Source organism: Sprattus sprattus (genome assembly GCF_963457725.1).
Source record: "Sprattus sprattus genome assembly, chromosome: 1".
NCBI classification, from domain to species: Eukaryota; Metazoa; Chordata; class Actinopteri; order Clupeiformes; family Clupeidae; genus Sprattus; species Sprattus sprattus.
Genome location: NC_137920.1, coordinates 37,046,193 through 37,059,096, shown reverse-complemented (window position 1 = coordinate 37,059,096; position 12,904 = coordinate 37,046,193).

Sequence of the window (12,904 nt, the reverse complement as noted above, 5' to 3'; positions counted from 1 at the left end):
TAAGTATTTATTAAACTGTACACCCTTGTTCCCTCCCCCCACCCCTACAAATGTACACCCCATGTCCTAAATGATGGACTAGCTGCTTTCAAAGTCATGGGAGAGAGGTATTTTGTTGGAACTTTTCCCAGAGCGGCCTCAGATATCAGCTGACTCTGGACCAGATCAGGGCCTGGTCTGAGCCGGGTCCGGTTCCGCTCTCAGCCTGTTGTTGCCAGGGGAACAGCCACACCATCTCGCTTCGTCTCATATCGGCCCATTCCTTGCCATGTCAGGAGCCCACAGAGAAGCTTCCAGAGGCAGTAAAATGGACTTGTCCACTCTGAAAGGTTTTTTTTTTTGCTACTGACTTTGACGGTTCACAAACTCCCCAGCCCCCCTTCCCCCCCAAAAAACCAGAGCTCTTCCCTTTGTGCCTTTGTTTAAGGGTCAGGTATTGCAGAAGACAGGACAAAGGAGCAGTGGAGAGTAAAGTGCTAAAGAAGTGTTCACCTAAAGCTTTCGCCATCAGTCTGCCAGTCGCGAGGGAGCGTTTACAATGCTGTGAATCCAAGTGCACCAAAAAAAAAAAAAAAAAACGAAACATGCAAAACCCAAGAGCTCTTTATCCACCCCCTGAAACAATTGGCCTTGTTTCCCCAAAAAAAAAAAAAAAAAATTATAAAAAATAAAAATCCAACCCTTCAACCCTTGTAGGACCTGTCACTTTACCGTCGACTGGTCTTGGACTCCTCCGAATGTCGGTCCTCTGGCGATCTCCTGTCCCCTGAGTGAAGCTCCTGTACACGCTGGAATGGTGCATTGCAAGCTGCAGAGACACTTTTATTATGTCCCTCTACAGCACCTGTGCCTACATGGACTCCATACCATGTATTACCCTGCTTCAGGGTCTATTCTTCCCTCGGTTTTCAGAAGGGCTTTATGTTGATGAAAAGATATTTTTTATGCTTTTAATAATATCCTGTAATCATTGTTTTTCTTTTTTTTGTTTTCTTTTTTTTTGTTCTTTATTTGTTTTGTTCTATCTAAACTGTAAAATATACATTATATAAAGAGTTTCATTTAAAGATTTACATGGACCTATAATTATTGTAATTATTAAGAGATGTAGCCTTTATTAAAGTTTTATATTTTTCAAATGAAAGTACTGTGTGCTTGTGGAATTTCTGTTTGTGCACTTGATATCAACTGAATAGAAACCACCCATACAGATGAGGCGTTAGAGATATTCTCATGACACTCACAGTTTTCATGATTTAATGAAGATAATTAATAACAAACTCACTTGTGATTTAGTATCATCGAAAGACAAATATGTGTCAACTGAAAGGGACCTTTGCTAAAAGAACCTGCATTACGACTTATACTAAAGAAAACTAAGAAATTAACCATATATACCAGCTAAAGGACAAGTATCCAAAAGGATATGTAGATGTTGACAACATATAGATGTTTACACACAGTCTACAAAACCTGTTCTTTGAATGGAGACCCAGTCTAAAGAGTCTGTATTATGAATACAATAAGTTACATACATACCATAAACCATGAGTGTAAAGGAGCACACATAAAGTGTGTGGCATATGCAGATACGGAGCATATGTGCACATGTGTTTTGTTTTCCTTGGCCACACCCAATCTTGACTAGGCTTGCTGTGTGAAGGCCTGCATGATTCTCCAGCACATTAACTCAAGAATTTCAGCACTCATTAGTCGGTGCCATAACCATCTGCAGGAATATGTTGTAATTCTTTTGGTTTGTTGCCCGCTTGGGTCCCAGGCCAAAAAACTCCACCAAGTTCTCCTCCCCCCCCCCGCACTACTCTCCCTCTCTCTTGCTCCCCCTCGCACACACACACACACAGAGTCTCACTGTTTGATCTCCACTCACTCTCTACGCCCATAGATAATCTCCCGCTGGCAGACTTATCCCTGTCTTAATTCTTTATTATTTTTAAATCTGCCTCTCGAGTTCAACCTAAGAGGAACCGCCTGCCTGCACTGAATTTGTGGAGTATTCATGACCCCCCCCTCTTAAAAACAACACAAAGCACACACGCACTCACTTCATGTGCATTCACACCACTGACGGCGTGTCCAGCAGAAACATAATTCAGCTGAACAAGGGAAAATGAGCTGCTCCTATCCATAAATATCTCACAGTGGCTATCAGTTAGGAACAAATTAAAATGGCTGCGTATTTCAACGCGTATCTCTGGAGGTAATCTTGCAATAGCATTGCTGCATGGAAGGTCATCGTCCTTTCGTTCTGTCTTAATCTGCTTTCTTTTTGAAAATCGGCAGAACAGTAAAAAATAAAATCCCATCAAAGCGAGTGGGCTGAATAAAAGAGCTCATCAACAGAGAACTTCAGACGCTCGCTAATGGGGCAGAAAGTCTTCAAAGAGCCACCAGCTGTAGCTCATTGAAAGTCTGCTTCACGCTGAAAGTCTGCACACCTCAAGCACCTAACGCTATGTGTAATAATGAAGTTATCTTCAGCTAAATGCTATCTGGAAAAAGAAAGTGTGACGAAGATCTTTGCTGGTGCGCAAATGACAGTTGGTTGTAACTGAGCATGACTGAGCATTATTTTCTGATACTTTAGTCAAAGGACAGTTTCTAAAAAATGTGGTCTGCAGTATCATGTGTGGGATCAAAGCTGAGAGGAACCACAGCCCACATGCTTATGACCAGTGGAGGCCTATAACGTAGTTTGAGGGTTCAACTGTCTCTTCCATCTGACTTGGAGGCAATGGAGGATTAATGTTACATCATAGAGAAGTGGTATAAACATTATATGACATATATACAAGTGTTGGAAAGACGATATCAATCTTTCCTATAAGGGCTGCCAGCACATGTAACACTTGTGGACTTCGACACGTCAGAGTCAGCTGCGGCTTCACTCTTGAGTTTCCTGAAGGATTTTCATCATCCTCACTCCCTTGTTTGTTCTATTTTGGGGAAAAAGGGGTCGGGGAGGGGTGCTGGTGGGCACTTAATTAGCTTGTCTCTTTGTCTGTTGAAAACTAGGAGGGGTGGGGTGGGGGTGTGGTTGGGGGGGTGTGGGTAATGTAGGGTTTCAGTGCAACCGTATAGCAGGCAGGTGTAACCCTCTACCCCCAGTGCCCTCACCCTCTCCACACTCCCCATCTGCACCATCCCACCCCCCCTCCACACTATTTTTACGTGGCCCTCTGGCTTTGAAGGGAAACCCCACCCGGGCACATAGCTGGCATACCTCCCTCAGACGTGTTGATGGATGGACATTGACTGTCGCACAGTCACGCCGTTCTGCCCCCTCCCTCCCTCTCTCCTTCTCTTCCCCCCCTCTTGTCACACAACAAAGGGGCCTGGGACCAGAGCGTTCTGGGGCGGAAGCCTCTCCCGGCTAATCAAAACAGGTGCTTTTGCCATGCAGAATCAGCAAGAGAAAAAAAAGAGTCTGTTATGGATGCCCATTCAACATGAGAAAAAACCTTCAGTCACCTCTGTGCTTCACTGGAACTGATCAGTGGGGAAACAACATCCACCAGCGATATTTTTTAAATCCTCATTAAAGAACAAAGAAGTACAAAGTAGAAGTTTGTTCAGTTAGATTCATTTTTCCACAGCTTTTACCTCTACACACTTCTATCCTGCCTTACTTGCTGAACAGAGTTCTAACTGTTTCATTCATTTGTCCGTGTATAGTGGTAATTGGCATTTAGCATGGTTTTGGCCATTGTGAACGACTGTTAGAAGCAATTCCTCTACCCGTTTCCCCGGGCTGCATTAGCTCAGACGCCAGGCCTGGTCCATTGTGCCAGAAGCCTTTGTAGATTTGCAGCGAGGTTTTTAAATCGCCTTTTCATCCACGGGTTCCCAGTTAGCATATTTAATTGCCAGGTAAAATCATTTGTTTACAATCCGTTTAATTATTTGATTGTACAGTAACCGTGAGGAGAGAAAGATGGCGAATGAGAAAGCAGGGAGAGAAAGAGAGCGAGAGAGAAGGATAAAGAGAGAGAGAGGGAGCAGTCGAGAGAGAAAGAGAGGTTGCCAGAATGCACATCAAAGCTGTGCCTTGATGTTGATGTTGAATGGGCATTAATGGTTTCTGAAGGCAAGAGATTGCATGAAAAAAAAGAAAAGAGAGAGAAAATGAAAAAAAAAAATTAAACCCTTCTCTCACAATCCCGCCAGCAATCTCAGTAAATGCATAAACATGGGAGCCCTCTGCCAGAGAGAAAGAGCGAGAGAGAGAGAAAGTGAAAGAGAGAAAAGGAGAGAGAAAGAGAGAGTGAAATAGAGAAAAGGAGAGAGAAAGAGGTGGGTGTAGGGAGTGCTAATGACTTCAAAAGGATCTGTGAGTTTTCATGTAAGTTTAGATTTTAACATTGGCTTGGCTGCCGGTGCTGTGGCTCATGCCGTTTGAACCACTGCTAATGAACAACGATTGTTCACACAGACAGAAACAGCATTTAAATGAGTGATTTTCCCCCCCATTTAATTCAGTGCATTTTCAAGTAAGTAGGGCCACTTAAAATGCAATTAAGAGACAAATACCCAACATATAAGCCACTAGGCTAAAACATCCCCTAAATGCATCCTAGCAAAGGGGATTGCTTGTAAGGAAGGAATGTATTTCCCTGAAAATATAATCATAATTTCTATTTCAATAGAATTGTCCTGTTCTGGATTCATCCCGAAGGCTAAAACAAACGCTTACACTGGTACTCAAGCTCATTCATCAGGAAATGCTTTCCCTCTAAATACACTGACTGAAGACTTACTGAGAGCGTTAAAGTGTGTTTCTCTCTCTCTCTCTCTCTCTCTCTCTCTCTCTCTCTCCCGCTCTCTCTCTCTCTCTCTCTCTCTCTCTCTCCCGCTCTCTGTGTAAGAGAGAGAAAGAGTTGGAATGAAGAACTTGAAAGAGAGCTCAGAATTAAGAGGTATCTGGATGATATCGTCACCAGTAGTTGTAATCCCACAGCTCCACAATATTCCCTGCCAACAGACAGTTTGAAGGCATGGTGTGTCCTCAATTCAGTTCACTCCAGCTCAGTTCAGTTCCATCTGATTTGACTGAATTCAGTTTAATTCAAAACGATTTGATTTCGTTCTTTTCTCTCATTCTGTTTCCCCCTATTTGTGTGCGGATCGATCCTTGCTTTCGAACCTAGTTAACTGGTGTACATAACAGACCTACGCTGAAGCCTCCCCCACTAGTGAGAAACGTCCTTGTCAAGAATCACCACCACACACTGAAACCAGGTTTTGGTGCTTTTATTTATTGAACATTGTGTCCTCTGCAGCTGCCTGTGTGAAAACTACAAATCTTAAACTGTTGAGAGGTACAGACAAAGAGTAGCACGATGTGTTGATGTCTGTGTTGATGTATGTGTCTCTTGTGGTGTATGTGTCTGTGCTGATGTATGTGTCTCTAGTGGTGTGTGTGCTGATGTATGTGTCTGTGTTGATGTATGTGTCTGTGTTGATGTATGTGTCTGTGTTGATGTATGTGTCTGTGTTGATGTATGTGTCTGTGTTGATGTATGTGTCTGTGTTGATGTATGTGTCTGTGTTGATGTATGTGTCTGTGTTGATGTATGTGTCTGTGTTGATGTGTGTGTCTCTACTGATGTATGTGTCTGTGTTGATGTATGTGTCTGTGTTGATGTATGTGTCTGTGTTGATGTATGTGTCTGTGTTGATGTATGTGTCTGTGTTGATGTATGTGTCTGTGTTGATGTGTGTGTCTCTACTGATGTATGTGTCTGTGTTGATGTATGTGTCTGTGTTGATGTATGTGTCTGTGCTGATGTATGTGTCTGTGTTGATGTGTGTGTCTGTGTTGATGTGTGTGTCTCTACTAATGTATGTGTCTGTGTTGATGTGTGTGTCTGTGTTGATGTGTGTGTCTCTTCTGATGTATGTGTCTGTGTTGATGTGTGTGTCTGTGTTGATGTGTGTGTCTCTTCTGATGTATGTGTCTGTGTTGATGTGTGTGTCTGTGTTGATGTGTGTGTCTCTTCTGATGTATGTGTCTGTGTTGATGTGTGTGTCTCTACTGATGTATGTGTCTGTGCTGATGTATGTGTCTCTAGTGGTGTGTGTGCTGATGTATGTGTCTGTGTTGATGTATGTGTCTGTGTTGATGTATGTGTCTGTGTTGATGTATGTGTCTGTGTTGATGTATGTGTCTGTGTTGATGTGTGTGTCTGTGTTGATGTGTGTGTCTCTTCTGATGTATGTGTCTGTGTTGATGTGTGTGTCTGTGTTGATGTGTGTGTCTCTTCTGATGTATGTGTCTGTGTTGATGTGTGTGTCTGTGTTGATGTGTGTGTCTCTTCTGATGTATGTGTCTGTGTTGATGTGTGTGTCTCTACTGATGTATGTGTCTGTGCTGATGTATGTGTCTCTAGTGGTGTGTGTGCTGATGTATGTGTCTGTGTTGATGTATGTGTCTGTGTTGATGTATGTGTCTGTGTTGATGTATGTGTCTGTGCTGATGTATGTGTCTGTGTTGATGTGTGTGTCTGTGTTGATGTATGTGTCTCTAGTGGTGTGTGTGCTGATGTATGTGTCTGTGTTGATGTATGTGTCTCTACTGATGTATGTGTCTGTGTTGATGTGTGTGTCTGTGTTGATGTGTGTGTCTCTTCTGATGTATGTGTCTGTGTTGATGTGTGTGTCTCTACTGATGTATGTGTCTGTGTTGATGTGTGTGTCTGTGTTGATGTGTGTGTCTCTACTAATGTATGTGTCTGTGTTGATTTGTGTGTCTGTGTTGATATATGTGTCTGTGCTAATGTCTGTGTTGATGTATGTGTCTGTGCTGATGTCTGTGTTGATGTATGTGTCTGTGTTGATGTGTGTGTCTCTACTGATGTATGTGTCTGTGTTGATGTGTGTGTCTCTACTGATGTATGTGTCTGTGTTGATGTGTGTGTCTGTGTTGATGTGTGTGTCTCTACTGATGTATGTGTCTGTGTTGATGTGTGTGTCTGTGTTGATGTGTGTGTCTCTACTAATGTATGTGTCTGTGTTGATTTGTGTGTCTGTGTTGATATATGTGTCTGTGCTGATGTCTGTGTTGATGTATGTGTCTGTGCTGATGTTTGTGTGTATGTGTTTGTCTGTGTTGAAATGTGTGTTGATGTCTGTGTCTGTGTTGATGTCTGTGTTGATGTATGTGTCTGTGCTGATGTCTGTGTTGATGTATGTGTCTGTGTTGATGTATGTGTCTGTACTGATGTATGTGTCTGTACTGATGTATGTGTCTGTGTTGATGTATGTGTCTGTGTTGATGTATCTGTCTGTGCTTATGTATGTGTCTGTGTTGATGCCTGTGTTGATGTATCTGTCTGTGCTTATGTATGTGTTGATGTATCTGTCTGTGTTGATGTCTGTGTTGATGTATGTGTCTGTGTTGATGTCTGTGTTGATGTCTGTACTGATGTATGTGTCTGTGTTGATGTATGTGTTTGTGTTGATGTCTGTACTGATGTATGTGTCTGTGTTGATGTATGTGTCTGTGTTGATGTATGTGTCTGTGTTGATGTATGTGTCTGTACTCATGTATGTGTCTGTACTAATGTATGTGTTGATGTTCATTCAATTTGATTCTGGGGTGGAGGTTCTTTGCCTCCACCTCTTACTGTCACATTGGAAGTTCCTGAACTACATCCCTCCTCTTTCCTCTTGTTATTTGTGAGGAAATTAGAGGAAAGTTCTCTGGTCCCCCATGACCACATAAGAGACTCCGCGTCTTGTACCCCCAAGAGGTTCACACCTCTGCCAAAATAGCTGTGGGGATGGAAGCAATTTTCTGTCGGAGCGAATATTAAAGTCAGGTCTGTGTGTACAGGGCATCAGTCCGATTTGCACTCGGTCGGCAGTAAACCACTTTTACTCACTCTTATGAGTTTTCCACTAAGTCTATTTTTAAAGTGTACTCAGCACCTGATTCATCTTAATATCTCAGAGACTTTGGAAACCTCGAGTCATGAACAACTTTCATCCAACTCCTGCCGCTCCTCCTGCTGTGGGTCCATTCTTTGTCTCTGTGAGAAAAGCAAGCTATAGTATACGAGAAAAGTCCCTTTAATTAACGCGTTTAGTCTGCTTACAAACCAAATAGAAAAAAAACAATGGCAGACCAAAACTGACAAGATGTGGCGCAGCACGTTGGCTGCACCATCAATGCGCCCTCAAGATTCTCGTTTCAGAATAGCGCCGCTTTTGAAAAATCGCATCCATATATAATATCGAATCTGTTCCATTTTATTTTGTTGTCCCTCGAGAAAAAAAGAGCAAAAAAAAAAAAACATTTTTGTTTACCCGCTTTATTTTCAGTGTCTCCTTGTCTGGAACGGGTGGACGTTGTCTATTTTCACAAGGCAGGCCCTATTCTCCAACATGCACTCCCGGGGCAGAACGGCTGCCTCTGCCTAAACCACGGTAAACACCAGGAACAATTTCACTGGCAGGGCCTGTATTTACAGAAGGGGAACCACAGACGGTTTTAGCTGCGCTCTTTAGTCCGGGTAAACAGGGGCCAGGCGGCCTCCTGCTATGATCGCCCGTGGAGGGGATGTGACCCTGCGGTCGGTGTGGGCTCCTGGTAGTCTCCCATTGTTTCTCAAAGCGGCACACATTTAGGAGAAAATGTTCGGACGTACCAAGCACTCCCGATAACATGATCTTCCGTGGCACAGGAAAAAAAATCCCACATACCAGTGTGACCAGAGAGAATGCTGTGTCACTATATCTTTCGCCTGAAATGACTGCTATTTGACCTTGCATATGTATTTCTGTGTGCGTGCATGTGTACGTGGATCTACGTGTACTGGATTCAGACTGTGCCATGGTATAGAAGTAAGCCTATATAAACTCTAAACTTTATGTATCTGGCACAAAACATGAATGTCATATGACATAATATATATGTCATACGTAATGACATACAATATATATTTCATACCTCCTTGTCAAGATATTTGAAGTCTATGGCACAAATTATTTATCGCACTGGTGGTTGAAAAGATCCCACTGTGCAGTAGATACTTGTTTAATCTTGATATGGGCCCTCATAATACGTCTGTTTATAGACTGCTTCCATTTATCTGTCCCAAAGCTGGTCACAAGTCATGCACTCATCCCTCGTGGCCTCGCTCCCTTTGAAGTGTGCACAACAAAGTGCTCTTGCCTTTGTGAAGCGCTGGCTTCCTCCTGGCTCTGGCGTCTGTGTTCTCCGGCAGCCTGTGCATACCTCCGGGCCCGCAGAATGGATTCTCTAGACGACTGTGGGGTCTGTGGTCAGGCCACTCCTGGTTTGGAGCTTCTCCACAGCCCGTCGTGGAATAACATCATGCACGTCACATGACTCGAGTCACATGGCCTGTTCTCCCCACTCCCGCCCCAGTGGGCCCAAAAGCAGCGAGAGGGCCACCTCCAGAGAAGTGCATGAAAGGCCTTCCTCCCCAGAAAAGGGTTTTAAAAACCTATAAAACACATTATTGTATCAGATAAAAGCAACATGGGATAGCGCAAACATCCAAGAGATGTGTAAAACCTGTAAAAGCTATCTCTAACTTATTTAACCATCTTAATTGTTGGCAGTTGTTAGGTTTAGTTAATATGACTCTCCACAAGATGAGAGACAGTTGCACTGGTTGTTCTCCCCTACTTGATTTTTAGATTTTTTTGTAAGCTGAAATATTAAGCCCTGATTTCTAGGGCTGTAACGATATTGGATCGAACCGAGAAATCGCGACACTCTGGGCCACGAACCTGCATCGCGATGCGAGGAGGCAGAACCGCGATATGCCCTCAGCGGTCACGTGATACAAAAAGTTTGGTTCGCTAGTAAAGGCGGCTGCTTGCTTCAGCGTTGGGGTTAATTGTTGCGCAAAATTGACTCAGTGCAGTTCATGCTCCCAAAGGTTGCGCGTGTTGTCATGAGTCTGCCATTTGCTTGGCAGATAGAAAGCTGTTTCCCTAACAGAAAGTCTGAAGCTTGAAGTTCTTTTCAAACCTTTGCTTGGGTAGCACTGCTAAACTGAGCAGACATGCAGACTACATTTAAGTAATCTCATCACGTAACATACTTTTTCTAAAAACAATCACATAGTATTGCATGTTTTACTGTGGTAGAAAATACGTTAGCTTAATGCTAACGTATATGGGAAATCCTATAGTGACCGCGCTAGGTATTAGCATCAATTAATTCACGTTAATGTTTTTGTATGAGCCTGACATTTGCTCTGCAGATAGATAACAGGTTCCGAAGTTTGTTGAATGTTTTTCAACAGCATTGCTTTGAGTAATAAAAACCTCAATATTTGGTTATAAATTGTTTCTTCATTTTTTTTTTATAGCTCATACTTATTCTAATGTGAATTAGAAAATATTTTAAAAATCGCGAGGTAAAAAAAAAAAAAATCATAATAATAATAATATCGTGGGGTGTATCGAACCGTGGGTCAAGAATCGTGATACGAATCGAATCGTGAGGTAGGTGTATCGTTACAGCCCTACTGATTTCCCATGCTGACCAGCTCCAATGATTCTCTAATTTGTATTATCTGTTAAGGTTATTTGGTAGCATGTACTAGGTTATTTGATAGTGATTTGTATCTTGTTTTGGTACAGATCCTCTCTTACTTGACTTCACAAACCTTTCACCTTGACAACGCCTCAAGCACAAGTGACACTTGTTTGGCTAACCAAGGGTAATCAGTGAGCCAAAAGCCTCTGACCCCGGTACAGTGGAAATGCAAGCGGCCATGGCATACACAAGCTCGCCTGCATTTGGCCCAAAAGTGAAAACGTGGCTAGTCACTGAAGTCCCTCCCCCTTTCCCTTCTCGAAACACATCAATCCAATGGTTTCAATTCCAACTGGAGACGTTACGGTCTATTATACTAAGTCACCAGGGGATAGATTAATGATTCGACTTAAGTATTTAACGTCCATTCCATTTAACGACGACGCTATAACACTAAACAAATGCTAAATAAATGGTTTAACGTGTGAGTGGGAATGGGGTAAAAGACTCTCCTTTACACAAAACAGACACTACACAAAATGTCTGCTTTCTTGATTTTCTAGCTTCCAGCTCCTAATGGCTACGGCCTGTGAGTGCCCGTTTCCCAACAGTGGAAATAGAGAGAGACAGAACCCACCAACGGTGTGGCCGACCATGGTAAACAAGTCGACACCGAAGGTGCTGATTACTATGCGGTGTGCGCACCATTGTGGATGGCTCATTGAGAAAAACACTTAAACAGAGAGCCGAAGAACCCTGTTGATTACATCCTAGCAGCCTCCCTCAAAGCACCTGGCTTTTAATATGTCTGTGCACAATGTGTGTGTGTGTGTGTGTGTGTGTGTGTGTTTGTGTGTGTGTGTGTGTGTGTGTATGTGTGTGTGTGTTTGTGTGTATCAGAGAGTCTTAAAATCTCATGAGTTCCCATCACTGGCCCAGCCTACTCTGACTACGAGGCTTAGATGGCCATTGTTTACTCTCAGCCCCCACACCTGTTAGAGATTGAGCCCGCACACACAACTCAGCTGCAAGCCATTTAGGGGCTAACACCCAAGTAGACGAGTTGGCCCACACGGCAGTGATTCAGTTAATGAATAATATATCTCTCTCCTAAAGCCGTTTTTAATGATGGGAAAAAAGGGCCTTAACGCGGATATATACACAAACGCAAGGGGATCGAGCTCGGGACAAGTCTTACCAGGCAGACTCGCCTGCCCGTGAACCGGCGGGGGGAAACCAAGGACACCGGAGGGTGCTGTAGGCGGTTACACACACACACACACACACGACACACACACACGACACACACACGACACACACACACACACACACACATACACACACACACACGACACACACACACACACACACACACAGTCATTCAGAGTTACTGCAGCCGGCCTCTTAGGGAGAGTAGAGAGAGAGCGTAGCCATTTTCTGTACAGTCAAGAGCTTGAGGTCACACTGTCAGCCATGTTTGTCTTCCCACTCGTCCCACTCAGTGGAGACGCACGGCGCGCCGATCTGACCCTTGGAGCAGCATAGAGTGGGCATTGTGTGGACCTGGCGCCAATGGGGTTGTTGTGCGGCAGCAGGCCTGGCTGTTCCTCTGTATGGCACCAGACTCACTTGGTCTCTTTTGGTCTTTCTTTTTTTTTTTTTTTTGTTCCTCCGTGCACGGGCAATTTTAGGAGCAGGACAATGATTTCCCAGATTATGTTGCGAGTTTATTTTTGTTGTCTATTTTTTTTAAATTTAGTCTTCTCCTCTATTCTCTTTTGTGTCCTTTTGTGGGTGATATTTTCATGGTGCGGGGGCTCAAGGCTGGACGTGGTCTGGGGTGGGTGGGTGGGGGGGGTGTATCATCCATTCTCAGCTTTATGACGAACCACATGTGCTTCTGGATGTCTCGGACGGCCATGTTTCTCAAGCAGAGGCACTGTGACTGGTGGGAGTTAGTGAGGGGGTGTGGTTGGGGAAGGGGGCAAGCATATGGTTCTTGTTTGTCCACTCGACTTGTTGTCCTCAATGCACAGGGGGGGATATGTTCTCATAATTATCTGCAAAGTAGTGCACTGCTGCTTGGCTGATTGTGCACACAAGAAAAATCAAAGCTGTTCAGACATATCTTTGTTTTTGTTTGGTTGGTTGGGCTTTTTTGGGGGGTAATGGAGGGAAAATCTTACTTTTCATCTCACAGGGCCTTGAAGATAGCCCAAGATAAAGTGTGATATGTCGAAGGAGGAGGGGAGGAAAGCTTCATGAATCACTAGGGTGGAAATGCTTATAGGTCTCTCCCTTTCTCTCTCTTTTTCTTTACCTCACTTTCTATCTTCACACTCCACGCCTCTTACATTCTCCCTCTCT